Source organism: Hirundo rustica, chromosome 3 (genome assembly GCF_015227805.2).
Source record: "Hirundo rustica isolate bHirRus1 chromosome 3, bHirRus1.pri.v3, whole genome shotgun sequence".
NCBI lineage: Eukaryota > Metazoa > Chordata > Aves > Passeriformes > Hirundinidae > Hirundo > Hirundo rustica.
Window position 1 is genome coordinate 68225840 of NC_053452.1, and position 8470 is coordinate 68234309.

Below are 8470 nucleotides of genomic sequence, written 5' to 3' on the forward strand. Positions count from 1 at the left end.
TCCTGCAGGAAGGTAGACAGCCTGACTGCTTCAAGCTGTATAATTGCAACAGCCAAAGAAAGGATTCACTTCTCTTTCCTTTCTAGGTCACACAATATGAAGAGACAGACAAGCTGTCTTTATACTGTCCCTCAAAAACATTTCCATGCTATCCTTTCTAGTTATTCCCATTCCAGCTGAATGAACTGAGGAAGGGTAAGAGCAGCTCAGACCTTGCCTTGTTAATTTTCTTTCACACTGAGCACTTCACATGCTGTCTGCAGAGGTCTTGTAGGTGTTACGTGAGTCTGCAATCACTTTCTCCAACTACTTGGAAGGCTGGGTTAAGTGGGAAGATTGTGACCCCTTGGTATCTAGGGAGGAAGGATGGGGGTGGAGAGAGGGTATTTTGAGGGCAGAATGCCATAGCTTTGCTACAAGGAGGGCTCACCCTGTCAGAGATTCCCAGCGTGTTCCCTTTGCAGCTGGCAAGTGGTGGGAATGCCTGTAGTGCTGCAGGCACTGGTGGGAGAGGCTGCAGCTTCCTCAATGCTGGCAGTGGGTGCCCCTACTTCGAAGAAGACGAACCCTAAGGAGCAAAGGAGCTCTTGGGCATGGAGGTCAAAAGAAGGATGCTTAGAGGACCACTGTGGGATATAAAGTTATTCTCTTCCTGGGTTCTGCCTGCTTTCATCTCCAGGAGAAGAGAGCCCTGTCTGTGTTTTTATAGCCTGTAATAACAGATGCTTTTTAATGGGTGCATAGACAGACAGTCTATTGTCTGGGTTTGTGCCTCAGAACTGCATGGTGGAAAGGGCTATTGGCACTTGCCTTTGTTTACTCTGTTTCTAAGGATGTGTGGTCCTTAGAAGGATGGAGGCCTTGCTGTCTTTCAGGTGTTTTTATGGACCAGGCTAGAACATAGCCTATTTGTCTTATGTTCGCTTTTCTCAGAGTATCCCAACTATGCCATGGCCTGAGAAGGACCTCCACATGCATTTAATCTGAATGGACTCCAAGGGTATCCAAATGGCCCCAACAAACAAGGGTGGCCTATCTGAAAACATTTCCTGGTAGTGAGTATTGCAGTATAGGCTGAGACTAGTTAGAAAGCCTGGCTTGTGCACACATTTTTTCTCTTCTTTTAGTGTCCCAGCGGGGAAGACAGTCCCTGAAAGGCTATGAAGCGTGGACTAGCTTTCAGTGCTTACTCCTTGCCAGCAGTCTCTCTGTGTGAGGCCAATAAAATTTGTTTGCACTTGACAACAATAGAGTATTTTTGCGTTTCACAGTGTGTCTCCTTGGGACTGACTGCTGTTTGGGAAGGCCCTTAGGTCTATCCCTCCCTTTTATCCCGTGCAGATTGAAAACACCACCCTTTCATGTCCTGCCTCTAGAACAAGGTCACTTGCATTGGGGTGGGGTTACAAACTGGGTGGAGTTGCTTCCAAGCACTGACCTAGGAGGGATAAAAGTTGGGAACTTGTCTCTGAAGTCAAATAACTCATGGGTGAAGGGTGGTCTTTGAGGAGGCATTGAGATGTGGTAGGAGTGGGAGTCAACTTGCTGTTCTTCCTGCAGGGCAAGGAACAGATCATCCAATACAATCCCCTACTGCTCACCCCTTTTCCCCCCACAGCCTCGGGCACCCATCCGAGAGGCCAGAGTAAGAAGGATGATAGCCCAGGTGGGAGGAAAGGCAAAGAGGAATTTGAGCACGCCATGCAGCCCTGCTGGATAAGAAAGCAGTGCTCTGCTCTTCAGGGCTGGAGCTCACCTTGGCACTGGGACATGCAGAAGCCTTTTGCCTTTTGAAATGCTCTGCCCCAGGTTGATCACCTCACAACTGGAGGGGGCTGTGGTCCCAGGAGCAGTGCTAACCCTGAGTGCCCAGGAGGCAGGCTCTGCCCTGCTCTTTAGTACAGCAAAGCCTTTTTCACCAGGCCGGTGACCCTACTGAGACGGGTCAGACACTAAGCATTGCAAAAGTTTTTTTCTCTCCTCTGTGGATAACAGGGAAATTTTGAGATCCTTCTTTTTTTCTCTCCAACCTTATGAGATGTGTAGGTATTAAAAAAATCAGGATAGTAGGTCAGAGATTGTGCATGGGACTGCTAGCCTACTGCAAACACAAAGAGGCAGAGCCTTTCTGAGAATGATGTAACGAGCTGTGGGCAGCCGTTTTTCCTAGGGCAACTCAAATACTGTGCGGGGGGGTCTTGTGTGTGGCAGTCTAAGGTGCTCTGTGAATTTGTGAAAAAAGCCTGTTGGTGGAGATGTGACACCTTTGCTGGTACAGCAATCCAGTGAGCAGCTGGACAGACCCCACTGTGAGGGGGCACAAGCCCTGCAGTAGCCAGGGATTGCTCACCTGATGGGCTGCTGACAGTGGCTCTTCTTTTGCTCATAGTATCTTCGAAACCTCTCACCAACTCCTTTTGTTGTGCTGAGCACGTCTGCTACAAAGCCCTTATGAAATAAAATACTGGTTCTGAGAAAGATAATTATTACAGGTGTTATGATCCAGAATTTTTTTTCTATTAACTCAGGTCTACATTGCTTAAATTATCTTGAAAGAAAAATGACAGTGTCTCTATTTCAAAAATGGTCAGAGAGTGTTTTATTTAATACAGTTGTCTAAAATACTACACAGAATACTTTACTTCTGTGCAATAAAAATAAATAATGTGAATAGTTATATCTTCCTCAAGCATAGCAGCTGGATTTTTTTTTTAAATCCTAGGAGCTTGATTTGCCCAGTTCTTGTAAGGGACAATTAAATTTAATGATCTACACTTCAAAAAATGACCTGTGATTCTGAGAATTTTAATTTAATGGTTTCCCTGCTTGAAATACGTTTGAAGTGCTTTATTGTTTAAAATAATTGTGTTTGGTGGTTTTTGAAAGTCAAAATGGAAACATCTCAAGGAGACAGAGCCAGCTTTTCCCATATAAAAGGCGGACATAACACACTAGGGTAATGCCATTCCAATAGACATTTGCCTTTTGGTTTGACCACATATAACTAATTGTAAAAGGTGCTTCATCAAATTTTTAAACAGAAGAACACAAATTTTGGAGAATAAATTATAATTTTAGTTGAAAGAGGACAAAAATCTGTTCCTGATGGTACTTCCTAATTTGTACAATAGTATGACGACATTTCCAACGCAGCTGTTTCACTTCCATGCTAGACGATTTGTATGGTTAGTTTTGTAAGAAATAGAAGCTTTAGTGATGTTTTCTGGATCATTTATCATCTGATGGGGTTTTTTTAAGATTTAAAATTGCTGACAACATAAAAAACCTGAAGGAGTAAATGAGAAAAATCAGCAGAAACTTTCTTATGACTTGTGGTTTTCTTTGTATAGACATATTCTGTAACAGTTCATGTACTTATTTAATTTTGTCAAGGAATATTTGTTTGAAAGGGATAGAAGGCTTTGGCTGCCTGTTACTGATAAATCAACTTTTCTGAATACTCACTCACTCCTTTAGAGCTTGGAAGTGTGTTTTATTATCTGAACAATTTAATGAAGATCAATTATATCATTAGTTGCCTTTAAGTCGGTATTTACCACCACGGTGCCGTAGATGAAAACTAGCTTTTGCTCCTGTCACATGAAGTAGCTCTGTGTACTGGCACTGAAATCACTTAGATGGGTCCCATGAAACAAACATGCAGAATTTGTGCTTGACAGTGGGCAAAATTTAAGTCTTGCTTTTTTATTTCAGGCCATCGCAGCAAAATCTGACTAAAGCACAACAAGATAAAATCAATTAGTACACAAAATATTTTTATGCTAGGGATTTACTGTAATGCTCTCTGTATAAAAATTGTGATTCATTCCATTATTTAATGCACTTAATGGGTGTTCCTTAACAAGAGACATCCTTATACATGCTATTTTATGAAACTTGGTAAGTATAGGCAACATTCACTCTTGACAGCTGCAGATCAAATTACAAGCAAGCCACAGAGAATGTTTCTGCAGAGGGAACCCTTACTCCCCTACTGGGCTCCTATGAAAGACTTGGCCAAAATCCAGCTGACTTTGCTCCCCAACTGCAAGGAGCCAGACTGCATTACACTGCTGGCAGCACTCAGCATCCCTGAGGAGGTTTTTCTGAGCAGAGTCCAAGAGCAGTCACCACCCAGGGCTGCACGGTCTGGTCTGCAGCTGGGGGAACCTTGTGTGTAACTCATGGCTGGAGTGGTGGCCAGAAGACCCGTTCAGGGCAGCTGGAGCCTCACCTCCTCCAGCTACCAACGCAGCTCCTGCAGAGCACGTCAGTGTTGGTGTGCTTGTGGGTGTCTTCACGTCCTTGCCTGTCTGCTCGCGATTGCCCCCACGGGCTGGGGGAACATTTGTCACAGATGCTGCCTACAGCATTGTCCTCCTGGTTACACAACATCAGAGGCACTGGCCTGCTCAGGGAACAGGACCCTGGGCTCTTGCATCCCCCTCAGCCCTTCCTGAAAGCATTAGGACTGATGCAAGGGTGCGCCCCTGTCTCACATTCTTCAGTAGAGAGGAAAAGTTTGCTTCACACAGGTAAAGCTCTGCTCTCACCAGGGACTGCATAACTCACATGGTAAAACCGGCAACCCAGCAATACAGGGCAAATTTATAAATAAAACCTTTATTGTGTACAAATGGTGAGGAGACTCTAGTATTGCATAAGGCCATGATTCTAATGGGCTTCAAAGCACCAGCGGTGTGGCAAAGGCCTTTACCAATTTCTGTTCTGACAGCTACCATGTACAATTACCATCCTTCACCAAAATGTTTGCAGCCATGCTTAATACTGGTTTTCAAAGTTATGGCTGATGTTCATTTGTGCCATATGCCGATAGTCATCTCCTGCAAGACAAACGGGATTTTGTATCTTTATCACTGAGAGACTCTTAATGATTAATGACTCAAACAGTAGACCACCATGGAGGCACCTCGGCATTCCCACCTGAACCTGAGCAAATACAAACCCAGTGGACCCTGTGCTTTGTGGGCTTCTTTCACTGGATCTAGACTGTAGCCACCACTTTGATAAAGTTGGGACCCCCACAGCAGAGAAGACCAGAAGAAGAGGACCAAATGGACGCTGCCAGGATCCATGGAGTGGTGATATTTTTCTCTACTTAATCTGTCTCCCTGTCACTCTCTTTCCACTCCCTCCCCACCTTGACTCCTTTTCCTACTTCCCCCTCTCTCTCACTCTCTACATCTCATTTACTGTTAAATAAAAATCCATACTATTAAATTCAGCATATGGTCTTGTTTGTACTTTAATTTGGGCAGAGAAATCTCTCTAGTAATTTTAATAACTGGGTCTTAACTATATAGTAGAAGTGGTATTTCTTTAAAGGCCTGGTGGAACATCTCAAATTCAAGCAGCAAACTTGCTGATACCATACTTTAAAAGATCCATGAGTGACTAGGGAGGATTTTTGTGGGTTTGTTAGGTTTCGGTGTTTTATTCTTCCTTAGCAAAGTACCCAAGATGGCTGCTATTAAAAATCTCTCCTCATGACTGTTTAAGTAAAGTTCAGTGCCAACTTTCATTTAAGTTTCAACTTAGCAGCTCTCATTAATTTCTCACATTCTTCTGGGACTTGGGATTTCCATATTTGGTTTTACTCTTGGATTATATCAGACAAGCTTGAACAAAATTCTTTCAGCTAAATGAATGTGAAAAAAATATATTCCATATGTTGTTATCAAAATCTTCTGTAGCTGTTTAAGTCAAAAATGGCAAGCCAGAAATCTTTATGTAGGCTTGCAATATAGCCTCTTCAAGAAAACACTCTTAGGTTGAAGAAAATTGGTTAAGCAGTTTTAAATCAACTTGTCATTTTTTTCTGCACAGTCTGTAGACCTCTTTCATTTTCCTCTCTCCCTTTTTCTTAATTTAGTTTTGAAACTCTTGTTTAAAATGAGTTTGCTAGGGATTAATTTACTAAGAATATCTTTAATGACAGTTATGGATATGTTTATCAAGAACCCCAGATGGTAAGACCAATGGAGTTGAAAAATACAAAATATACATCATTGGTTCAGTATATCTGTGTATTGTCATCTTTCTCTGCCAGTTCTTACCAGTTTAAGCATCAGACCTGATGATCTTACTTAGGTCAGTACAGTGACAAATTTTGCATGTGTATGCTCAGACTGTTTCCTGCCCTTTTTTAATCTTAAAAAAAAAAAAAAAACCAAAAAACAAACATACAAAACCTAGGCTAAAAAGAGTAGCTGACAAGTACCCACTTAAAAATCAGAAAACTACAGAGGCTGAGGTTTCTACAACGGTACTAAGAATTCACACCCTCTTTATGTTCTTATAAAGTTTACAACACACTTTGACAAAAGCCTGTGTTTAGAGAAAGATTAAGCCTTTAAACTCAACTACTTAAATCTAGGAAAAAGTAAGACTCAAGGCAGTTCATTCTCTGGTCCACTGAGTATCTAATAATTTGGAAAGTACGGGGAAGTCCTCAGTGAGAGAAATACTACTCTCCCTTTCTTACTCCTTCCCTCCTGCAAGAATGAATACACTGGAGAGCAGAGGAAGGACTTTTCTGCAAGATGGGTATTCAAATCTCTTCAGCCAGGCATGGAAGCTTGCCAGCAGTTCCCAAGAGTATGCTAGCAGCGATTGTAAAAATACGTACATAAAAACATATGTCGAAAATCCCTCACATCCTTCCTTTCCCCCTTTGCCATGTTTGCCCCTGGCTAAACAGGGCAGCTAGGAGCAGGGCATTGGAATGTCTTTCCCAGGTAGTTAACTTCCTACAGACATTATAAGGGGACCCTCGACATCAAATCCATGTGTGAAGTCAAGGAATCCTGCTATTCCTCCTATTATAGGGAGAACTAAAGTGCAAAGAGATTAAACCCCAAATGTCTAAATGGTTTGCTGCTGTATTCCTCATTCTTGTGTAAAAATCTTAAATACCAAAGGACTGAACTGTTCCCATTTGGTTTTGTTAGAGTGGTAAACAGTCATCCAATCTGAAAAACACCCCTCACAGAACACTTCTAAATCATTGGACTAATCACTTGCCCAAGGTTGCATGGCAAACCAGCGCCAGTGACAGTGGAAGAGCACATTTCCCTGGGACTCCAGTTCAGCGCTTGGAGCACACAAGAGTCCTGTCTCTTCATTCCTACTTTGTTACCTGAATAATAGGGATGTGAGAGACATCAACCTCATTCTGCTTTGTTCTGAGGAACACTGCATTGCTGTTTTCTTTGCTGACCTACTTCATAAATAACCATGTCTCTGATGGTTGCAGGCACAGACAGGAGGGGTAGGTACTACTGAAACCCACGTGCACGCTGTGGCAGGTACCTTTACAAAGAGGCCCTCATGTTTAGGATGAAATTCTTAAAGTTTCCATGAAAACTGTGTTTGTTAAAAGAACTAAAATTAAGTTTTCATGTGTAAATTTATTTTTTACAGTTTCTCAACCTTAGCTTTGTACTTCATATTTCCTTGTGTTAAGAAGAAACCGGGCTCAAAACAGACATCCTTAAGTCAATTCCTGCATGTTATTTTAGTGAATAAATGAGAAATTTTGATACTCTAAAAAGGAAAAAAGGGGCGAAAGTTTGTTTTGAAATGCTGAGACTGATAGGAGTCTGAGATCAGGGAATGTCAGACACCACCTAGATCAAAATCATAGTGATTACTGGAGTGATGGAAATTTACCTCTCTCCCTACTGGCACTTTAGTGATTAATGAAGATACATGCATAGCAGAAAGTGCCCGAATTTCCCTTGAAACAAGCCCAGTCACCCTCGGAGGAGAGAGTGCATACTAGGAGAAAACATAAAATGGAGTAGTGTGTGTCCAGGGTAGACATAATAAGGAAAATAAAAGAGTGATGAGACACCTAACAAAATGTAGCTTGAAACCCACACTCTTTTAAAATCTGCTTAGTACAGTGGGGTACAAGTTGGTTGCAGACTCTGTTTATATGTATATGTGCTTTACATATACACACTATATTATATGCTGTATATAGAAAAGTGGCTATAGACTATGAAAATGTAGATCTGATTTTAGCACCTGAAGATCAGACCAAAAAAGGAGGACTCAAGGAAGATTGATGAGCATTCCTCTTTGTTTAAAAGTGTTATTTTCTTATTTATCTGTCCTATGGGGCAGCATGCTAAGGACATGTTCGCCATTGTGTACAGTAACACTCTACAACTCTATTTAGGTATGTAGCATGTCTGCTGCAGATCCACCATAGATTATAATATATATCTATACTTGCAGATATATATACTGCTAAATTTAGCAGACTGCCTTTGTATCTTCGGTCACCACAAAAAAATTCACGTGGTTTAAAGGCAGGTGTTAAAGGATAGGGACAACCCTCTCAGAAAACTAGTTCCCTCTTATGAAACCAGCTTGGCAATACTTCAGTGCTGTTTTGCTTTCAGGTTTTTTTCTATATAGTCTATAGATTTTAAGGAAGGTA